This window comes from Leucoraja erinacea, chromosome 23 (genome assembly GCF_028641065.1).
Source record: "Leucoraja erinacea ecotype New England chromosome 23, Leri_hhj_1, whole genome shotgun sequence".
NCBI lineage: Eukaryota > Metazoa > Chordata > Chondrichthyes > Rajiformes > Rajidae > Leucoraja > Leucoraja erinaceus.
Window position 1 is genome coordinate 12,419,178 of NC_073399.1, and position 23,190 is coordinate 12,442,367.

The following is a 23,190-nucleotide window of genomic DNA, read 5'->3' on the forward strand; positions in this document are numbered from 1 at the left end:
TCGGAGAAAACTCACGGGGAGAATGTACAAACGCCGTACAGATAGCGCCCGTAGTGGGGATCAAGCCCGGGTCTTCGGATCTACATTCGCTGTAAGGCAACAACTCTACCGCTGCGCCACCCTGACCGCCCAGTAGACGTGAAAGTGGGGGTGAATGCAATGTTTGAGACCACTACGGGCCTGGTGGGACGAAGGGGCAGTGTTGGCCCTGGACAACTCTGTGATGCGATGAGAGGCGTGCAGACAAACCGATTTAGTTCCCTGACTCTCCCAGAGAGTTTGAAAATTCCAAAACATGTCAATTGCAGTTTTATGCTGTTGAAGATTTTGTAAAGGCTTTAACGTGCGACCGAGAAAAAAAATATTTCCATGACCACACAAAACAACAGTTTTTAGATCTACGAATAAATACGCTCTGAGTTTTTCCATTCATTTAAGCATGAAATTATCATTTCTAAAACAGTCAGTCATAGTTTGGTATTTCCTGCTCATTTCTATAATCTAATAAACCACGACTCTTGTTTCCATTTACCTCTTTCCAGAACCAGTCATCTTAATTTGCCCTCTTTATTTCTTCTTTCCCCATTGATCCTTTTGCCTCTTTCCATCTGTTCTGCCTTTAAAACCCATATTGCTGTGATCGTTCATCATTTTCCCAATGATTGATCACCATTTCCCAGATCGAAGATACCTGTTTCCTTTCTACAGGATTTAGGTACGAGCCAAACACAAAATGCTGGAGTAACCTAGCGGGACAGGCAGCATCTCTGGGGAGAAGGAATGGGTGACGTTTCAGAGAAGTCTGAAGAAGGGTCCCCGACCCGAAACGCCACCCATTCCTTCTCTCCAGCGATGCTGCCTGTCCCGCTGAGTTACTCCAGCATTTTGTGCCTATCTTTGGTTTAAACCGGCATCTGCAGTTCCTTAAAATGTAAATACTGGTTCTGTTCTGCTCTGTTCTGTTGTTTTTGCACAATCCACAGGCATTGCCACTTTCATTTCACTGCACATCTTGTATATGTATGTGACAAATAAAGTTGACTTGTCGTGACTTGCACATTTTATAGATGAGCCGTCATATCTACGAAACAGGACTCTGTGGACAATCTCGGAAATCTGCACATTAATAATGGCCAAGTTGGCATTGAACCTGGACTTGACCATAGAGCGAGTTTTTGCACCAAATCTTTGCACAAAGGCACAAAATTATTACTAATTTTGGCAGGCATAGTAGTTTTAAAACTTCTGGTGTAGGGAGGAACTGCAGACGTTGCTTTATACTGAATGATGCACAAAATGCTGGAGTAAGTCCGAGTGTCAGGCAGCATCTCAGGGGGAAACAGAATAGGTGACGTTTCGGGTCGGAACCTTCCTTCAGAGTGAACGTGACACAAGAAGGGTTCCAACCCGAACGTCACCTATTCTTTTTCTCCAAAGATGCCTCCTGACCCGCTGAATTACTCCAGCATTTTGTGCTTAAAACTTTGGGCGCAGTGGTACAGCACAGGTGCTGAAGGTACAGAGTTTGAACGTTCTCTCCGTGACTGTGTATGTTTTCTCCAGGTGCTCCGGTTTCCTCCCACACACACACTTGTAAATTGTCCCCAGTGTGTAGGATGGTGTTAGTGTGCGGGGATTGCTGGTTGGCGCAGACTCGGTGGGTCGAAGGGTCTGTTTCTATCCTGTATGTCTAAACTAAACAAAACTAAACTAAACTAAACTTCTGCTGATGGATTTTTAAGATTGTTCTTACAGAAGTCCCAGCACTAAATATTATGATAAAGGCTGACAGCAATTAATTTAGTTTAGAGACACAGCATGGAAACAGGCCCTTCGGCCCATCGACTCCACACTGACCAGTTGTATTCTATACACTAAAGTCAAATTGTAAAAGTTAATTAACTGACAAACCTGCACGTCTTTGGACTGCGGGAGGAAACCAGAGCACCTGGAGAGACATAGAAACATAGAAAATAGGTGCAGGAGTAGGCCATTCGGCCCTCGTGCCAGCACAGCCGTTCAATATGATCATGGTTGATCATCCAAAATCAGTACCCTGTTCCTGCTTTCTCCCCATATCATTTGATTTTGTTAGCGCTAAGAGCTATATCTAACTCACTCTTGAATACATCCAGTGAATTGGCCTCCACTGCCTTCTGTGGCAGAGAATTCCACAGATTCACACATCTCTGGGTGAAAAAGCTTTTCCTCATCTCGGTCCTAAATGGAGAAATGGTAGGGAATTGAAGAATACAGTTGAACAGAGTGATCTGGGTATAACCGTGCATAGTTCCTTGAAGGTGGAATCTTATATAGATAGGGTGGTAAAGAAAGCTTTTGGTATGCTAGCCTTTATAAATCAGAGCATTGAGTATAGAAGCTGGGATGTAATGTTAAAATTGTACAAGGCATTGGTGAGACCAAATCTGGAGTATGGTGTACAATTTTGGTCGCCCAATTATAGGGAGGATGTCAACAAAATAGAGAGAGTACAGAGGAGATTTACTAGAATGTTGCCTGGGTTTCAACAACTAGGTTACAGAGATAGGTTGAATAAGTTAGGTCTTTATTCTCTGGAGCGCAGAAGGTTAAGGGGGGACTTGATAGAGGTCTTTAAAATGATGAGAGGGATAGACAGAGTTGTTGTGGACAAACTTTTCCCTTTGAGAATAGGGAAGATTCAAACAAGAGGACATGACTTCAGAATTAAGGGACAGAAGTTTAGGGGTAATATGAGGGGGAACTTCTTTACTCAGAGAGTGGTAGCGGTGTGGAATGAGCTTCCAGTGGAAGTGGTGGAGGCCGGTTCATTGGTATCATTTAAAAATAAATTGGATAGGCATATGGATGAGAAGGGAATGGAGGGTTATGGTATGAGTGCAGGCAGGTGGGACTAAGGGGGAAAAAAGTTGTTCGGCACGGACTTGTAGGGCCGAGATGGCCTGCTTCCGTGCTGTAATTGTTATATGGTTATATGGTTATAAATGGCCGACCCCTTATTCTTAAACTGTGACCCCCCTGGTTCTGGACTCCACCAACATCGGGAAAATCTTTCCTGCATCTAGCCTGTCCAAACCCTGAAGAGTTTTATATGTTTCGATAAGATCCCCAGGCGAGGTCCCCCACGAAAATACCCGCGCAGGTCACGGAGAGAACGTACAAACTCCGCACAGGAATCACCCGTGGTCAGGATCGAACCTGGGTCTCTGGCGCTGCGAGGAAGCAACTCTAGCGCTGCGCCACCGTGCCGCCCTATGCTCATTGATGCAAAATCTGTGCCGTCTACACATAAAGCCGATTACTGGAAAATTTGAACAATAACAATAATCTGCAGGTGTTTCATTCCTTTTTATTTTTCCCCATGTCCTAACCGCCCACACGGAGCTACGATGCGATATGGTACGATAGAACTTTATTTATCCCAGGAGGATAAATAATTTCTCCCAACAGTGAGAAAGAAACACAAAATACATGAAACATGAAATTAATAATGATGAGAGGAAAGGATTGGGGATGTGCAAACATTGGGGAGGTGGGGGTTGGGGGGTGGAAGTCAGTCTCAGTCTCAGTCTATCCCACGACAAAAGGGAGAGGAGTTTGTGCAGTTTGATAGCCACAGGGAAGAAGGATCATCTTATCGGTCAGATCACTTGTTTTTCTGGGCTTTGCTTCCCTGGGAACCGTTGACACTCTCAGTCACTGAGACTGACTGCTCTTGTGTGTCTGCGCTGCTTAGAAAGACTGTGAATTTTTTTTAAAAGCCCAAGACACGACAACGCAAATCACAGCACATCCCCTGCTCCAAGACTAAACACTCCAAAACTATTTAAAACAACCACGAGTGAACCTAAACGGATTAATATGCATGATCTATCACCTGGATTAAAATCTTGCAAAAATATTATGCCCCGGGCAAGCTCTGGGAAATGTCTGATGTCTGAATGAAAAACTTCAAGATGATTCGGTGAATTATCCCTGGTTGCTGTTCCTTGTGATCAGCCAGAACTAATTGCCATTGGCCACAGGAGCTTCCATGAAATGCTGTTTTTCACTGAGAATATTTATTTTGTAGTTGTACCGAGTGATAAATTAAGGAATGCTTTTGTTGATCTGCTTTGCAGCTTCAAGTGCTACATCGTGTTGGTGCGGCAAATGCATCTGATGTTACATGAGAGGATCATGAGAAGAATAGATGATGGAAACAAAATGCTGGAGCAACTCAGCAGCACCGGCTGCACCTCTGGAAGGAAGAAATAGGTGACGTTTCGGGTCGAGACCTTTCTTAGGGTCAGACGCTCAGTCTTAGGAGACAAGGGGACAAGGGTCATTTATTATCACATACACCGATTGGTGTAGTGAAATTTGACTTGCCATTGCAGCACACAAATAAAGAGAAGACACAACATTAACGAATTTAACACTAAACATAAAAACATCCCCCCATAATGGTTCCCACTGTGAGGGGGAGGCAGAAAAGTCCAGTCTCGTCCCCTGTTCACTTACAGTCGGGCCTATTGAGGCCTCCACAGTCGCGGAGGGTCAGACCCTCAGTCTAAAGGAGGGTCTCAACCCGAAACATAATCTATGCCTTTTCTCCGTGATGCTGCCTGACTCGTTGGGCTACTCCAGACCTTTGTAGTATCTTTGGTTTAAACCAGCATCTGCAGTTCCTCCCTATACATGAGGGGAGTAGATTAGATGGACGCAAAGAGTCTCTTGCCCAGAGTAGGGGAATCAACAACCAGACGTCATAGGCTTAAGATGAGTGGGGGAAAGGTATAATAGGAACCTGAGGGGTAATCTTGTCACACAAAGGGTGGTGGGTGTAGAGAACGAGCTGCCGGAGGAGGTAGTTGAGGCAGGTATTATCAAAACGTTTAAGAGACATTTGGATAGGACACGTTTAGAGGGATATGGGCCAAATGCAGGCAAGTGGGACTAGTGTAGATGGGACATGTTGGCCAGTGTGGGCAAGTTGGACCGAAGGGCCTGTTTCCACACTGTGTGATTCTATGACTCTATCCCAAAGACGTGGGAGTTAGTGGGTTAATAATATGATGCATATAAATCTGTAATACAAAAAAAAATGTCATTATATGGCTCCTTTCACACCCTCAGGACACTTCAAATGATATGACGATGCTCTAAAAGACACTGTGGCATTGAAGGAAAACTCAGTAATTCATTTGTTAAGAGCAAAATTCAACCAACAGATAATGTCATATTTTGGTTAAGGGGAGATATTGGGATTTACTCTTTTTAATAGTGATTTGCTAGCGATTGATTGATACTTTATTATCACTTGTGACATGTCACAGTGACATTTGTTGTTTTGCATAACATACACAAAGTACGCAAAGTGTCGCTGCATAGTGAATTGAATTGGATTGAACACTTTATTGTCACCTGTGACAAGTCACAGTGAAATTATTTGCTTGCATGCTCAAGGTATGCAAACAGTGGCCACTTAGAGGGCGCTTTCAAAGTTACAAAGTACCGCCGCGCCATTTGTCCTCCCCCCCCTCCCCACACTCCCACACTGGGTCCTCCATTATCATCCTTTATCATCATTATTTTTTTGCATATCCTTCATTCATTGTTCTTTATCTCTCTACATCATCATCTACATCTCTCGTTTCCCTTATCCCTAACCGGTCTGAAGAAGGGTCTCGACCCGAAACATCACCCATTCCTTCTCTCCAGAGATGCTGCCTGTCTGGCAGAGTTACTCCAACGTTTTTTGTCTCTCAAGGGTCCTCCATTGTTCTTGTCCCCTCCCTCACGGTGGTTCCTGATATAAGAGGGCACTTGTATCACTATGTATCTCTGTTTCACAACACTCCCCAAGGTCCTGCCATTCACTGTGTATATCGTGGCCTGGTTTAACTTTGCAAGCTGCATCACTTCATACTTACTGTATACGAGTTACACTCCAGTTATCACTAGCATCTGTTTATATAATCTCCTTTCTCCTTTTTATTTTAACAGTTCAAAGATTCCACTGGCCCTGTTTTTTTGTTCCTGTCTTTAGGGCAACCTAATTTCTTGGAGCCAATCCAAACCTCAACTTGGATCCCACACCTGGATGGCACGGATCCTGATTCGGTTCAGACGGCCATATTTCCGTATCATTCATAATGTTAATTGCAAATATTTCATTGACATGGTAAGTTGTGGCATTAATAACACAGGATTTAGGAACTGACTGCAGGTGCTCTTTCGATAACAAGAAGACGTGTATCCTAACTGCCGAACAATCAGAGACAGATGTTAGAGCTCGAAAGCCTGAAATTTGTACACCCGCACCGACAAGTTCATTATAAAATGGCCAAGCATAGTCCCACGGTGTAATGGGAAACAGTTGTAGGGTAAGTAAAGACATTATTTCATAACCAAATGCTAGTCTTGCACTCAGAGATGTAGGGTTCAGTCCCAATGGAGTAGAAGGCTATCAGCCAAAATTGTGGTAGGTTAGTGCTGAGTGCGTTTCATAAGGTTTTATATTTTTTCCACTGCCACAAACCATTAAGAATGATACTAAATTTTAAGCCATGGTTTAACACCACAAGCTATGTATTCAGTCCAAATTGTAGCATAATTATATTCTGAGTACTCAGTATTAAAAAAATGTACTCTTGACAGGGTAGTGGGCCAACTTTTTCTCACCGATTTATATCTGTATCCCTCTTCTAATTCAAAAGGGATCGCTGGGTTTTGTTGCTATTAGTTACATTTAGTTCAGCTTAGTTTCGAGATACAGAGCGGAAACACTGAGGCCGCAACGACCAGCGATCCCTGCACATTAACACTACCCTTTGGGTGCGCGATTGCAACCTTCACGTGGTCCGCCCTGTTTCGACGAATGCAATCAACCTGGCGTGCACAATCAAATAAGATCAAATAGAACAAGTTGTCCTACAAATTTAGGCCGTGCACACCATACGCAAGAAGAAGAAGAAGAAGAACACTACCCTACACACACTAGGGACAGTTTTACACTTTTACATTGATACCAAGCCTACAGACCTGTAACGTCTTTGGAGTATATAAGAAAAAATGAAGATCTCTGAGAAAACCCACGCAGGTCACGGGGAGAACGTACAAATTCCGTGCAAACAAGAGCCCGTAGTCAGGATCGAACCCGGGTGTCTGGCGCTGTAAGGCAGTAGCTCTACCGCTGCGCCACCGTGCCACACCTTTAATTAAGGTGTCAGCTAATTTGGAAAGAGAGTGCAGGTTTTTAGAATTTCGATGAGAAGGTGCATCAAAGGCTTCTAAAACTAGCAATGGAAATGCACAAAGTCAAATCCAAGCACTCCCACAAAACAATACAAGCTTGTTTTTTTTGTATGCCTAAACAAAAGCAGAGTTTATTAGGGTTACATCCCTTGTACTCCTTGCACAGATGAAGAATAGAGGTGGAATGGTGGCGCAGTGGTAGAGCTGCTGCCTTACAGCGCCAGGGACCCGGGTTCGATCCTGACCACGGGTGCTGTCTGTACAGTTTGTTGGCTTGGTGTAAGTGTAAATTGCCCCTAGTGTGTGTAGAGTAGTGCTAATGTGTGGGGATCGCTGGTCGGTGCGGACTCGGTGGGCTGAAAGGCCTGCTTCCGTGCTGTATTTCTAAACTAAACTAAACTAAACTAAATGAAACAATGCAGGTCCCAGCACTGGGTAGACGAAAATGCTGGAGAAACTCATCGGGTGAGGCAGAATCTATGGAGCAAAGGAAATAGGCAACATTTCGGGTTGAGACCCTCCTTCAGCCTGAAGAAAGTCTGAAGAGTTGTAGGGTAAGTAAAGACATTATTTCATAACCAAATGTTAGCCTTGCACTCAGAGATGTAGGGTTCAGTCTGAAGAAGGGTCTCGACCCGAAACGTTGCCTATTTCCTATAGATGCTGCCTCACCTACTGAGTTTCTCCAGCATTTTTGTCTACCTTCGATTTTCCAGCATCTGCAGTTCCCTCTTAAACAAAGGTCCCAGTACTGATCACTGTGGTACACTGACTGATTTTCAACCAAAAGTACCCTTCACCTACTACCCTCTCTCTACCTCCTGTCACTAAGCCAAGTCTAAATCCAATTAGCCAGCTTGGTTCAGATACAATTACTTAACTATGTTTTACACTCTTAACTCTTGATTGACTCACTTCTCCATTCCATTTTAATACCTGGCTCAGATTAAAATTATATTGAAAGATAATCTGCCAGTGGGTCATAATTAAATAATTTAAATCTCTTTGAAAACTGATTTAGGCTTACAAAAAACAAGGTTATATTGTTTGTGAAAGTGTTTGGTTTTGACTTTTCATTGCTAGTTCAAGTGGACTTTTTAATAGTAAACCTCAATATGATATCTTCCTTTGGGTGGAATGTCACCTCTTTAGTTTAGTTTAGTTTAGAGATGCAGTGCGGAAAAATGCCCTTCGGCCAACCAAGTCCGCTCCGACAAGCGATCCCCGCACTAATACTTTCCTACCACTAGGGACCAAAGCCATGTTTTCCCGCTTTTGCATCCTACACACGAGGGTAAATGTACAGGGGCCAATTAACCTACAAACCTGTACGTCTTTGTAGTGCGGGAGGAAACCGGAGCACTCGGAGAAAACCCATGCGGTCATGGGGAGAAACGTACAAACACTGTACAGACAGCACCCGTGGCCAGGATCGAACCCGGGTCTCTGTCATTGTAAAGCAGCAACTCTACTGTTGCGCCACCATGTCACCCTATGACTTTGTGCAATTCCTTTTGTCCTTTTATACTTTCCTCAAAGAATAGGAACAATAAGTGCTGGGCAGCACCGTGGTAGAGTTGCTGCCTTGCAGAGAGCCGGGTTCGATCCTGGGTGCTGTCTATATGGAGGTTGTACGTTCTCCCCGTGACCCGCATGGGTTTTCTCCGGCTGCTCCGGTTCTCTCCCACACTCCAAAGATGTGCAGGTTAGTAGGCTAATGGGCTTGGCAAAATTGCAAATTGCCCCTTGTGTGTGTAGGATAGTGTAAATGTATGGGGATCATTGGTCAGCGCGGACTGGGTATGTTTCCGCACTGTATCACAAAACTAAACTAAACTAAAGCAAGTATTTTATATCACTGGTGCTTTAAGACTCAAACACTTGGTTACATGGATGATCAGCATGAGTAGCAGATCCACAAGTCCTGTTCTGACAGCCAAACCCACCCAAACTGGTCGTTGCCTTCCCTCCGCACAATGATAAGCATGTCAAATTGTATTATCCAAATCACAGCCTTTCACTGCTGTTTTCGATGACTGCAGGCTAGCGCAATGTCTGCTTGTCATCTGGGCTAAGCTTCTGGCTTGCAAAAGGTTAATTATCTGAATTTCAGCAAAGTTTAGTCAGAAAGGTTGGAATTCCATTGTACTTAACATTTTCTGCATCCCCTTTCTGTTTTGCTTCCTTGTAAATGGGCGTCATGGTGGCACAGCAGTAGACCTGGGTTATGGGTGCTGTCCGTATGGAGTTTGTGCGTTCTCCCCGTGACCGCGTGGGTTTTCTCCGGCTGCTCCGGTTTCATCCCACATTTCAATGGCGTGCGGGTTTGCAGGCCAATTGGCTTCTGTAACTTGTAAATTCTCTCTAGTGTGTAGGATAGTGCTAGTGAACGGGGTGATCGTTGGCCGGCGTGGACTCAGCGGGTAAAAGGGGCCTCACTGTTTCCATGCTGTATCTCTAAAGTCTAAAGTCTAGTTTAGTTTGTTATTGTCATGTGTACTGAGGTATAGTGAAAGGCTTTAGTATGCGTACTATTCAGTCAAAGAAAATACTACACATGATTACTATAAAGCCATCCACCGTGCACAGATATTTAAATATATACAATATTTAGTGTAAGATTAAGTCTGATAAAGTCTGATTAACCCATCACTAAGAGTATTTGTTTCCCTATATCTGTTTTACTAAAACAGTCATACAGGATTAAATAAGTGAGTAATATGGGAAGACGGTTGGAAGCTATCTTCCATTTCTATTGATGCTCTATGGCTGCTTACTATTCGATTGTGTTTTAGCATGTGAAATAATAGTTTGATGCAATAAGAATTGAATTTGAGAACGTTTCACAAGGAATGAAATAGAAATGAAAACTTATTCCAGAATGAACACGCTATCTCTAACTTAGTTGCCTGAAAGATGCAATCTTGTGCGGCACAGTGGCGCAGTGAATAGCGCTGCTACATCACAGCATTGGGGACCCCGGTTCGATCCTGACCTCCGGTTTCCTCCCATATCACAAAGATGTGTGGGGTTTGAAGTCTAATTGGCCCCTGTAAATTTCCCCCAAGTACTTTGATGGTAAATGCAAAAGTGGGATAGTGTAGAACTAGTTTGAATGAGTGATCGATGGTCGGCATAGACTCGGTGGGCTGAAGGTCCTTTTCCCATGCTGTATCAATTCCATCTCATCTCATCTCATCTCATCTCATCTCATCTCATCTCATCTCATCTCATCTCATCTCATCTCATCTCATCTCATCTCATCTCATCTCATCTCATCCCAACTCAACCCATCCCATCTCATCCCATCCCATCTCATCCCATCCCATCTCATCCCATCTCATCTCATCTCATCTCATCTCATCTCATCTCATCTCATCTCATCTCATCTCATCTCATCTCATCCCATCTCATCTCATCCATCATCCCATCATCCATCATCCCATCATCCAATGCAGAGACAAATGTAATGCTTTAGAATTTAGAGAAACAGACCCTTCGACCTATGGAGTCCGTGCTGATCAGCGATCATTCCATGCACTAACCCACACACACTAGGGACAATTTTACAACTTACCAAAGCCAATTAACCTACTAGCCTGTACGTCTTTGGAATGTGGGGGAATCTCATGTGGTCACAGGAAGAATGTAGAAACTCCATACAGACAGCACCCATAGTGATGATGGAACCCGCGATTCTGATGCTGTAAGGCAGCAACTCTACCACTGCGCCACCCTGCCGCCAAACCCATGCCTCTAAAGGGCCTGTCCCACTTGGACGTTGTTTGCGCGTCACGCAGGTGGCACGTAAAGATTTTGTGAATCCCAAAATACTGGGACGCCGTGAGCGACCGCGCGTCACTGCCTGCGTCTCCATGCACCATGCATGCGTAATACATGCCATGCGCGCGTAATGCACGCCATATGCACATCACGTGCATGTCACGACGTGCGCGTCGTGAAGCGTAAATGTTGTCGCGTAATTGATGTGCAAGTGACGCCCAAGTGGGACAGGCCCTTAAGAATCCCTTTATTCTCTTTCCTTGGCAATCCCTAACGATCGAGGATGACATGCCTTTATACACTTTCTTCACACGATGTCAACATTTCCACCACACCTCTGGTCACTAATTCCATCGTATAATAATGTACAACTTCCTGCTGTTCTAACCACCAGATCACCATTAGCAACACCACAGGAGGCTTATTATTGCAACATAAAACGACCATGAATCTTTCTTTGGTCGGTTTTATTTTAAAAGAGCGTTTTAATGAGATTGTAATTCTCGGTTTCACTCTTTGCTCATCCAAGGCCAGGAAGGTTGTGCTTTTAAAGAAGGGAATACTGTAACTCAGTATTGCTGGTCTGTTTATTTCATCATCATTCCCATTTTTTATGGAGCTGAATGCTTCATCCAGGAAACTTAAATTCCATTACAGATCTAATCTGCAAAGTGTGGGATTTTTAGATCTTATGGCCTTGGGGTCCAATTCTGACACCTTTTAGGTGATGGCAGATACTTAGCAGTCTCCACCACCAGCTTTGAATCCGACTTCCAGCATCCCCGACATTTCAATAAAGCTGCGATCTCAGGAATGCGCTACGCCCGTTCTAAGTGCCATGCGGCAAGACTGCATCTGTTCAAATACCTGGCCAGTTCTGTCGATGATCAAAAAGGAGCAACTCCTCAGTAAATATCCCCCCTTTGGTCTGGTGTCTCAATTACCGAATCCCCGTGAATTTCCTCAAAAGTGTCCAGTGGAAACACGGTTGTGGCTTTGGTCAACCAGATGGCCAATTAACAATGGAATTGCATTTGTGACTTCAGAACACCAGATGGTGGAATAATATTCGCATCCGTGTAATAATAATAGCGGGTGCTTGCGGCAAAGTAACAACGCTAGGTGTTGCGTTAGCCAGCTCGATATTGTGGAGTTGGACGAAGTCAGCGGGTTTAACTGTTCAGAAAATTGTGACGATGTTAACATCTCTATCGGATGTGACATTGGATTAAAAGTGTTGGACAGCATTACGCTTCAAATGGTAGTCAGGGCCACAGAGTGGTGCAGCATAGAAACAAACCCTTCGGCCCACCATTTAGTAATAAAGGCACAGACTATTTTCCAAATGGGGGGACAATCCAGAAAAACCGGAGGTGCGACGGGGACTTGGGAGTGCTGGTGCAGGATTCCCCAAAAATTAATCTGCAAGTCGAATCGGTAGTAAGGAAGGCAAACGTGATGCCAGCATTTACTTCAAGAGGGCCGGAATACGAAAACAGGGATGTAATGCTGAAGCTCTCTCTATAAGGCACAGGTCGGGCCGCATTTGGAGTATTGTGAGCAATTTTGAACGCCGTATCTGAGGAAGGATGTGCTGGCTTTGGAGAGGGTCCAGAGGAGGTTTACAAGGATGATCCCAGGAATGTGCAGGTTAACATATGATGAATGTTTGACGGCACTAGGCCTGTACTCGCTAGAGTCTAAAAGGATGAGGGGGGACCTCATTGAAACTTACCAAATAGTGAAAGGCTCGGATAGAGTTGTTCTGGAGAGGATATTTCCATCAGTGGGAGAGTCTAGGTCATAGCCACAGAATTGAAGAATGTTTCTTTAGGAAGGAGATGCGGAGGAATTTCTTCAGTCAGAGAGGGTGGTGAATCTGTGGAATTCTGTCAGAGAGGGTCGTGGAGACCAAGTCAATTGATATGTTTAAGGCAGAGATATATAGATTTTACTTCGGAGTCACGTGAGTGACTACGTGAAGAACCCCGCCAGGACGCATGCGTGTCATATTGCTACACGCATTGCGAAACGTCAGGCGCGGTGGAACGACGTTCCCCCGCAGCGGCAGTTTTTAAAAGCCGGAACTTGCAGGTAAGAGTTACTCTGCGGTCTTTTTTGTTCCCTATGCCAATTTACAGGTGGGGAACATGGACAAATTGAAGAAAACAAGGGCTGCGACAAAGCTGGTGAGGGAGGACCGCGGAGTAGCGGGCAGCCAGCAGCAGCCAGCAGTACCTGGATCACTGATAATGGGATCAGCTGTGCCCGATGTCGCCGCCGCACCGGCCAGATCCACGCGGCCGGGCGGTAAGGCAAGACAGAAAACAAACAAAGTCGTGGACTCAGAGGAGACCGACTTTGAGCAACCGCGAGCGGCCAGCGACCGTGAGCGCTGGAGCTGGATGGAGCGGTGTGTGGAGCATTTGCTCCAACGTGACAGGCTCCGGGAGATGGAGTCGGGTCACAGTGGGCTCTATGGAAAACCCACAGCAGTACCTCTTGAAGGGCTGCATAGTGCTTCTACCTCATCAGAGGGGAGCACTGCGGGTCAGTTCTGGGCTGATCTGGAAGAGGGGTTCGCAGAAGAAATGTCAAGTGTGCAGGGGGTGCAGGAATGAGAACACCTACTGGACATGGTGTCCAACTTCATACAGCCAGACCAGACTGGCCAAAACATGGAGCAAAAGCTAGCTGCCAGTATAGACTATATGTCTCTCAACCAGCTACAAGAACAGGCTGTACTGGACACCACATCACGGCACAAAGGGTACAGTCATTACATAAATTAAGACTGGACAACATGACCTCTATATCTGAAAATATTACGTTTCATATTTTTGAATTAGTAAAGCAGAACAGACAGGGATCAGCAGGCCTCAATATAGAATTTAGGTCATACCCAACAGATGATTGTCTCTGTCTAGTAAGACATTTGTCGTTATACATGGAGAAAACGAAAATCATCAGAGGCAATGAGAAGGCACTTTTAGTCAGCCATAAGCAACCACACAAAAGATTGACGGTCCTGACCATTTCAAGATGGCTGAAACAGATGCTAACACAGGCTGGGGTGGATACTAATATTTTTAAATCTCATTCCACCAGGGCTGCAGCGACATCGGCAGTTATGCAGTTGGATGTACCAATGGACCAAATCCTCAAGGCAGCAGGATGGTCAGGGGAAAACTATTCCAACTATTTTATCATAAACCAGTCACGAAACCTGGAACGTTTGCAGAAACAATTTTAAGTTCTGTAATTTAATTTACCCCAAAAATAGGGGTTATAATTTTGCGTTAATAAATTTTTATGAATTTCAATGTCGAATTCATGTCTAAATTATGTTGACACAATTCCTCCTACAGTCATCAAGGCAGACGTGATGCATGGACTCGTTTCCACGGCATGAAATCACAGAGCTTTAAAATCTTCACGTAGTCACTCACGTGACTCCGAAGTAAAATAGTAAGATTAAACGAGAACTTACCAGTTTGAAGTTTGATCGTTATTTTATGAGGAGTAACGTTGAGGGATTACTTGCCCTCCGCTCCCACCCTTGATCATATACTCAACTGGTATCTCTTCTCTAATCTTACTATGTTTAGTCATTACAGTTATCTGTGATTTCACACCGCTGCTTTGAAGAATGACACGCATGCGTCCTGGCGGGGTTCTTCATGTAATCCCTCATCGTATCTCCTCATAAAATACAGATCAAACTTCAAACTGGTAAGTTCTCGTTTAATCTTACTATTCTTGATTAGTACGGGTGTCAGGGGTAATGGGGAGAGGGCAGGAGAATGGGGTTAGGAGGGAGAGATTGATCAGCCTTGTTCGAATGGCGGAGTAGAGGATGGGCCGAATGGCCAAATTCTGCTCCTATCACGTATGACCTTATGACCATATTTATAGAGTCATTGAGCCACATAGCGTGAAAACAGGCCCTTCGGCCCAACTAGCCCACGCTGACCAACATGTCCCATCCACACAAGACCCACCTGCCGGCATTTGGCCCATATCCCTCTAAACCTTGTAATGATTATGGAAGCACTTTATTTGAAGATCGTTATGCACTATTCCGGACTGGACTTGTCTCGTATGTTGGCGGCGATACGTCTCCTGGGCTCAGGAATTTGAAGAATAATTGGAAAAGCTTCCAGTCCAAAAGTGTTTCATGAAGATTTAATGTTCTCACGCATATTATTGGTGTCAGTGGGAAAAAGAGGAGAGAGTTGGTGTCTGGCTGGAACGTTTGCTGCTTGCTTTGTGGGAAAAATCGAAAGTTTTGTGTCGGCTATATATTTTTCAACAGAATGGCTTGCTGTACAGTTTTGACTTTCTATTCTTTTAAATTTTAACAATTTATAATTCCAATTATAAATTTAAGTTATCTTTAAGAATCTTTAAGGGCGGCACGGTGACTCAGCGGTAGAGTTGCTGCCTCACAGCACCAGGGACCCGGGTAGGATTCTGACTATGGGTGCTGTCCGTAAAGAGTTTGGTCAGGAGGAGTTCCCGCATTCTGGGAACTAGTCGTGGCCTCAGTATGGTTACCGAAAAATTTTCAACATGTTGGTTGCAGGAAATTTTTCTGCAACCAAAAATTGGTCGCCATGGAGAAAATCAACACTTTTGTTGTCGTAGGTTTAGTTGTAGTGGGGTCGTAGGTAATCGTAAGTAGTTTTAGGTAGTCGTAGATGGTCTTAGTAAATCGCCTTTGCTGCCGGTCATTTTCATTGACTCATTGTAAAAAAAAAGTATCTAAACAGCAGCACGTGATTAAGTCGTAGATAGTCGCAGCTTGTCTTCTACATAGTCATAGGATGCGTTTGATACATTCACATTTTGGTGATTCACCAAGACCATGACAGTTGCTTGCACTAGCAAAACATAGAAACATAGAAACATAGAAATTAGGTGCAGGAGTAGGCCATTCGGCCCTTCGAGCCTGCACCGCAATTCAATATGATCATGGCTGATCATCCAACTCAGTATCCCGTACCTGCCTACTCTCCATACCCCTGATCCCCTTAGCCACAAGGGCCATATCTAACTCCCTCTTAAATATAGCCAATGAACTGGCCTCAACCACCCTCTGTGGCAGAGAGTTCCAGAGATTCACCACTCTCTGTGTGAAAAAAGTTCTTCTCATCTCGGTTTTAAAGGATTTCCCCCTTATCCTTAAGCTGTGACCCCTTGTCCTGGACTTCCCTAACATCGGGAACAATCTTCCTGCATCTAGCCTGTCCAACCCCTTAAGAATTTTGTAAGTTTCTATAAGATCCCCTCTCAATCTTCTAAATTCTAGAGAGTATAAACCAAGTCTATCCAGTCTTTCTTCATAAGACAGTCCTGTCATCCCAGGAATCAGTCTGGTGAACCGTCTCTGCACTCCCTCTATGGCAATAATGTCCTTCCTCAGATTTGGAGACCAAAACTGTACGCAATACTCCAGGTGTGGTCTCACCAAGACCCTGTACAACTGCAGTAGAACCTCCCTGCTCCTATACTCAAATCCTTTTGCAATGAAAGCTAACATACCATTCGCTTTCTTTACTGCCTGCTGCACCTGCATGCCTACCTTCAATGACTGGTGTACCATGACACCCAGGTCTCGCTGCATCTCCCCCTTTCCCAATCGGCCACCATTTAGATAATAGTCTGCTTTCCCGTTTTTGCCACCAAAATGGATAACCTCACATTTATCCACAAAAGAAGTTACCTAAGTGGGACCGGCCCTTTATGCTTCAGGGAAAACAGATCCGTCCTGTCCAAGCTCTCCTGGTAACTCCTCAAGAATAAGGGGTAGGCCATTTAGAACGGAGATGAGGAAAAACTTTTTCACCCAGAGTTGTGAATCTGTGGAATTCTCTGCCTCGGAAGGCAGTGGAGGCCAATTCTCTGGATGCTTTCAAGAGAGAGTTTGATAGGGCTCTTAAAGATAGCAGAGTCATGGGAGGTACACAAAAATGCTGGAGAAACTCAGCGGGTGCAGCAGCATCTATGGAGCGAAGGAAATAGGCAACGTTTCGGCCTGAAACGTTGCCTAATTCCTTCGCTCCATAGATGCTGCTGCACCCGCTGAGTTTCTCCAGCATTTTTGTGTACCTTCGATTTTCCAGCATCTGCAGTTCCTTCTTAAACGCAGAGTCATGGGATATGGGCAGAAGGCAGGAACGGGGTACTGATTGTGGATTGAATGGCGGTGCTGGCTCGAATGGCCGAACGGCCTACTCCTGCACCTATTGTCTATGTATCTATGTAACTCCAGCCCGCCAGGACTGGTAACATTCATGTGAATCTTTCCACCACCCGCACTAGCTTAGTCACATCTTTCCTATTGTGCAGCCACCAAATATGCGTACAATTCGTTCCTGACGTGTTGAGACCAGAACCGCACACTGAAATCCTGGCACTGATAATTAGTTATATAAACTGTGAAGTCTAAACCGTTCTCAAGAAATTACATGATTTACAGTAGTTGATGAAAAATTGGCCACATTGTGCAACTCATGGTTAATGAGAGGGGGTTAAGCTCTCTTTTTCTGTTCAACACATTCTCAACACATTCTCAACACATGACTAAATTAAGTTGAGAGAGAAAGTTTCTAAATGAGACAGGAGTTTTGATTTCCATTGAACTCTGTGTTTGGTGGTAAACTGAAGGCACATTGAAGGTGTTCAGCGATGTCCCAGAGCCAGGTTGAATGTGTGATACCTGTTGCAATCTTTCACCACACACCCAACATGCTGATCACAGGAGTGGAGTAAGTTGGGAGTATGTCCAGTTAGATAGTTAGATAATACTTTGGCTTTGGGCTTGGTTTTCTTAGTTGAGCACTTAACCTGGAGTTGTAGCACAAGTACTTTGTGTTTGAATTGTAATCCTCAGGACTAATAGAAAGCCATTCTGAAGAAGGGTCACGACCCAGAAACGCCACCACTCCATGTTTACGAGAATTGATCTCGGTCAGCACAGACTCGGTGGGCCGAAGGGCCTGTTTCCATGCTGTATCTCTGAAGTCTACACTGCTCGCATTGGCTCGCTGAGAATCCATAATACCAGAGAGAAAATTAGCAATCCTCATTCTGGAGATATTGCCTAAAATCAGCGGTTATGCGTCATATTCCATCGAGAGGAATTCCATGGGCCGAAGGGCCTGTTTCTGCATTGTATCCTTGAACTGAACTAACCAATGGTTTTCTCCGAGATCTTCGGTTTCCTCCCGCACTCCAAAGACGTACAGGTTTGTGGGTTGATTGGCCTGGTGTAAATGTAAAATCATCCCGAGCGTGTGTAGGGTAGTGTTAATGTGCGGGGATCGCTGGTCGGCGCGGACTCGGTGGGCCGAAGGGCCTGTTTCCACACTGCATCTCTAAACCAAACTAAAACTAAACTTATTTATTTAGCGAATGCAAAGTCCTTTAGCCAAGCAGTTGCCTCTTGATCTGCTGTATGAAGGGTGATAAGTCCTCCTTTGAGTCTTTGTTGAGGGCATGCTTCAATGATGTGTTGCATTGTTTGCTGCTCTCCACAAGCACACCGTGGGGTTGGACTGCTGCCCCATTTGTGAAGGCTGGCCAAGCAGGGGCCATGTCCAGTCCTGAATCTATTCAGCGTTGTCCACTGCTTCCTTGGGAGATTAGTGCCAGGGACCGGTAGGGTGGGGTCTGACACCAGATGTTTATTTGGGACGTCCTTGGACTCCCATTCCTTTTTCCAAGCTGATTGGATGGTGAAATCAGCTGGTGGTGGGTTCTTCCAAATTGGTCGTCTAGATGGAAGTCGAGCAGTGGGTGGGTTGAAGATGCCCATACGAATTGGCAGGTGAGGGGAGTTTTTGGTCTTTTGGAGCATCGTTTGAGTGAGGAGTACTCGCCGGATGTGTGGAGGAGCTATGTTGGATAGGACAGGGAGCCAGGGGAGTGGTGTTGAGCGGATTGTTCCTGTGATGATCCTCATTGTTGAGTTCAATTGGGTGTCCACATGGTGTGTGTGGGATGACCTGGACCAAACAGGGGCACAATATTCGGCTGAAGAAAATGCAAGGGCTAGTGCTGAAATGCGCAGTGTGGGGGCTACTGCCCCCCACTTTGAGCCAGCAAGCTTACTGAGGAGATTGTTTCTGGACTTCACCTTAGCTGCTGTTCTTTTGAGATGTTCCTTGAAGGATAGGGTCCTGTCAAGAGTCACTCCGAGGTAGGTTGGAGTGGGGGCATACTTCAGTTTGGTCCTGCTCAGATAGATGTTTGGTTCTCTTGTGGCTTCTGCATTATGGAGGTGGAACACACTGGAGACCGTTTTTTCTGGGCTTGGTTTTAGGCGCCAAGTAAACTAAACTAAGCTTTGATGCCTTCCTCTGTTTCGGCTTCTCAGCGTGATTTCCACTGTTATTCTTGGAAAACACAACCTTGACGGAATCAGTCCATTATCCACAGGTGACGCCCGGCTTGAACGTAGTTTAATGAAAACAAAGTCATTGAAACCCCTTTGTGAAGCCACTGTCAATCCCAGCCTCCACTTATGCTGGGCTGTACATTCTCATAAATCTCACATGCCTCGTAAATAACTTCTCAGACTTCCTTGCATTTAGCGTCTTGTTGCCAGCATATACAATTTTCCACTTCTCTTCCCCTTCTCCTGGGGTGGTCTGGGCTGAGTCGCTCTTGAGCCGGAAGGGAAGTTGGGCCTAGCTTTGCCAAATCCCAACGCCAACGTCAAAGTCAAAAGCTGAACTTCTTTTCACGAGATCAGAGGAGAAGTCCCGATTCTCGGACGTAGTCTGGGCACTGAAGGGAGGACTGAATAAACATCTCACTCCTGTGATGCTTCGGACATGGTTAATAAACCCTAGGCCTTGATAGATCTGCCACGCGACATGTGGGTGGACAATCATCCCCCAAGTCCCAATTCAGGGTTTGAACCCACGGAGACTTAAAATCCAATCGAAGCATGAGTGTGTTCCTTAAAAATATTTGCCTTGACTTCCAGCAGGCAGTTTTGATTTTATTGTATATAAATACAATGTATATACACACAGGTATGTAGGTTAATTGGCTTGGTGTATGTGTAAATTGTCCCTAGTGTGTGTAGGATAGTGCTAATGTGCGGGGATTGCTGGCCGGCATAGACTCGGTGGGCCGAAGGGCCTGTTTCCGCACTGTATCTCTAAACTAAATTAAACTATTGCACGTAGGCCCGATAGTGCTAATGGCGGCGCAGAGACCAGGTGATCGGGGATTGCTGGCCGGCCGTGTGGACTCGGGTGTGGGTTTCCACCCGAAGAAAGGCCTTTTTGATTGGTGTTGTATAATTGCACTGTATCTCTAAACTAAAAGGGCCTGTTTCCATGTTGTACTAAACTATCTCCAATCCCTGGAAGAAGAGGGCAACTCAGTGGGTCAGCTGGTAGGGCTGCTGCCTCGCAGCGCCAGAGACCCGGGTTGGACCCTGACCTCGGGTGCTGTCTGTGTGGAGTTTGCACGTTCTCCCTGTGACCACGGGGGTTTCCTCTGGGTGCTCCGGTTTCCTCCCACATCCCAAAGACGTGCAGGTCGGCCCTCTGTAAATCTGCACATCAAAGTATAATATAGTATACTTGAGATTCTAGATAGGAAAAACTATTAAAAAAAGATTAATTTAGCAAATTGTGGCATGGATGGAAGTATTTTGACTTCAGATAGGCCTTGCTTTCTCTCTCCATCTCTCTCCTTCCCCTTCCCTGTTCTCCCACCAGTCTTATTGTCTCCGCCTACATTTGATCTTTATCCCGCCCCCTCCTCCTGACATCAGTCTGAAGAAGGGCCTCGACCAGAAACGTCACCCATTCCTTCTCTCCAGAGATGCTGTCTCACCCGCTGAGTTACTCCAGCATATTGTGTCTACCTTCGATTTAAACCAGCATCTGCAGTTCTTTCTTACACTTATTGCTTTTGCATCTCTAAGGGCTTTGAACAAATTAGAATTGGAAGGTGCATTCTTGGTCGTACCTTCAGTACCTTTCCCGAAATAATGAAGCTAAAAGATATTTTAATGATGTGTGGTGGATTCTTGGTAGTATCTATAGCACCTCTCCAGAAACGATTAAGCTGAAACATATTAAATGATGTGTGGAAAGTCTTATTTTTATTTCATGTGTAGCTGGCCGAACTTCAGTAAACAACCCAGTGATTGCACAAGGCTTTTTCTTCCAGAGAGACTGCAAGGTTTTATACTCCAATCTCAGAAGATGCATATAGACCATCGGACCTTAGAAACTTGCAGCACAGGTGCAGGTGTCTCTGGCGCTGTGAGGCAACAGCTTCGCCGCTGCACCACCGTGCCGCCCCACTGCGTGTGTATTTGTGGTTCAGAGCCATTTCTTTGCCCTTGCGACTTCCAAAAATACCTAACACTTGAACATCCTATAGACGTAGCAAGTTAGCTAATTCACACGACAACCATTTTTGGAAGCACTTCCTAGATCATTTGAAGGATATTTTCTCCAGAAGAGTTAAGTTGGATCAAATACAACAAGAAAGTTTCTTAAATATGAAGAGTTCAATGAACAGAATAAATCACCCAGCAGAGACTTTTTGCTGCTGAAGATACTCTGACAATATTCTATCCTTGTGAATTCTGTTTCAAAAATGACAAACTTTTTATTTTAATGGGGACCAGAGGACACAGGTTTAGGTGATGGGGAAAACATTTATAGACAATAGACAATAGACAATAGGTGCAGGAGTAGGCCATTTGGCCCTTCGAGCCAGCACCACCATTCAATGTGATCATGGCTGATCATCCCCAATCAGTACCCCGTTCTTGCCTTCTCTCCGTATCCCCTGACTCCGCTATCTTTAAGAGCCCTATCTAGCTCCCTCTTGAATGTATCCAGAGAACCTGCCTCCACCGCCCTCTGAGGCAGAGATTTCCACAGACTCACAACTCTCTGTGAGAAAAGGTGTTTCCTCGTCTCCGTTCTAAATGGCTGACCCCTTATTCTTAAACTGTGGCCCCTGTTTCTGGAGTCCCCCAACATCGGGAACATGTTTCCTGCCTCTAGCATGTCCAAACTCTTAACAATCTTATATGTTACAATAAGATTTCCTCTCATCCTTCTAAACTCCAGAGTGTACAAGCCCAGTCGCTCCATTCTCTCAGCATATGACAGTCCCGCCATCCCGGGATTTAACCTTGTAAACCTACGCTGCACTCCCTCAATAGCAAGAATGTCCTTCCTCAAATTAGGGGACCAAAACTGCACACAATACTCCAGGTGTGGTCTCACTAGGGCTCTGTACAACAGCAGAAGGACCTCTTTGCTCCTATACTCACTCGACTGCTCTTGTTATAAAGGCCAACATGCCATTCGCTTTCTTCACGCCATTTAGATAGTAATCTGCCTTCCTGTTTTTTATACCAAAGTGGATAACCTCACATTTATCCACATTGAACTTCATCTGCCATGCATCTGCCCACTCCCCCAACCTGTCCAAGTCACCCTGCATTCTCATAGCATCCTCCTCGCAGTTCATACTGCCACCCAGCTTTGTGTCATCTGCAAATTTGCTAATATGCCATCTGCCATTCTGAAAGGGACCCGTTAATCCCTACTCTTTGTTCCCTGTCTGCCAACCAATTTTCTATCCATGTCAGCACTCTACCCCCAATACCATGTGCCTTAATTCTGCCCACTAATCTCCTATGTGGGACATTATCAAATGCTTTCTGAAAGTCAAGGTACACTACATCCACTGGCTCTCCCTTGTCCATTTTCCTAGTTACATTTGCAAAGAATTCCAGAAGATTAGTCAAGCATGATTTCCCCTTCGTAAATCCATGCTGACTCGGACCGATCCTGTTACTAATATCCAAATGTGCAGCTATTTCATCTTTTATAATTGACTCCAGCTTCTTCCCCACCACCGATGTCAGGCTAACTGGTCTATAATTCCCTGTTTTCTCTCTCCCGCCTTTCTTAAAAAGTGGGATAACATTAGCTACCCTTCAATTCACAGGAACTGATCCTGAGTCCATAAAACATTGGAAAATTATCACCAATGCATCCATGATTTCTAGAGCCACTTCCTTAAGTAACCTGGGATGCAGACCATCAGGCCCTGGGGATTTATCAGCCTTCAGTCCCATCAGTCTATCCAACACCATTCCCTGCCTAATGTGGA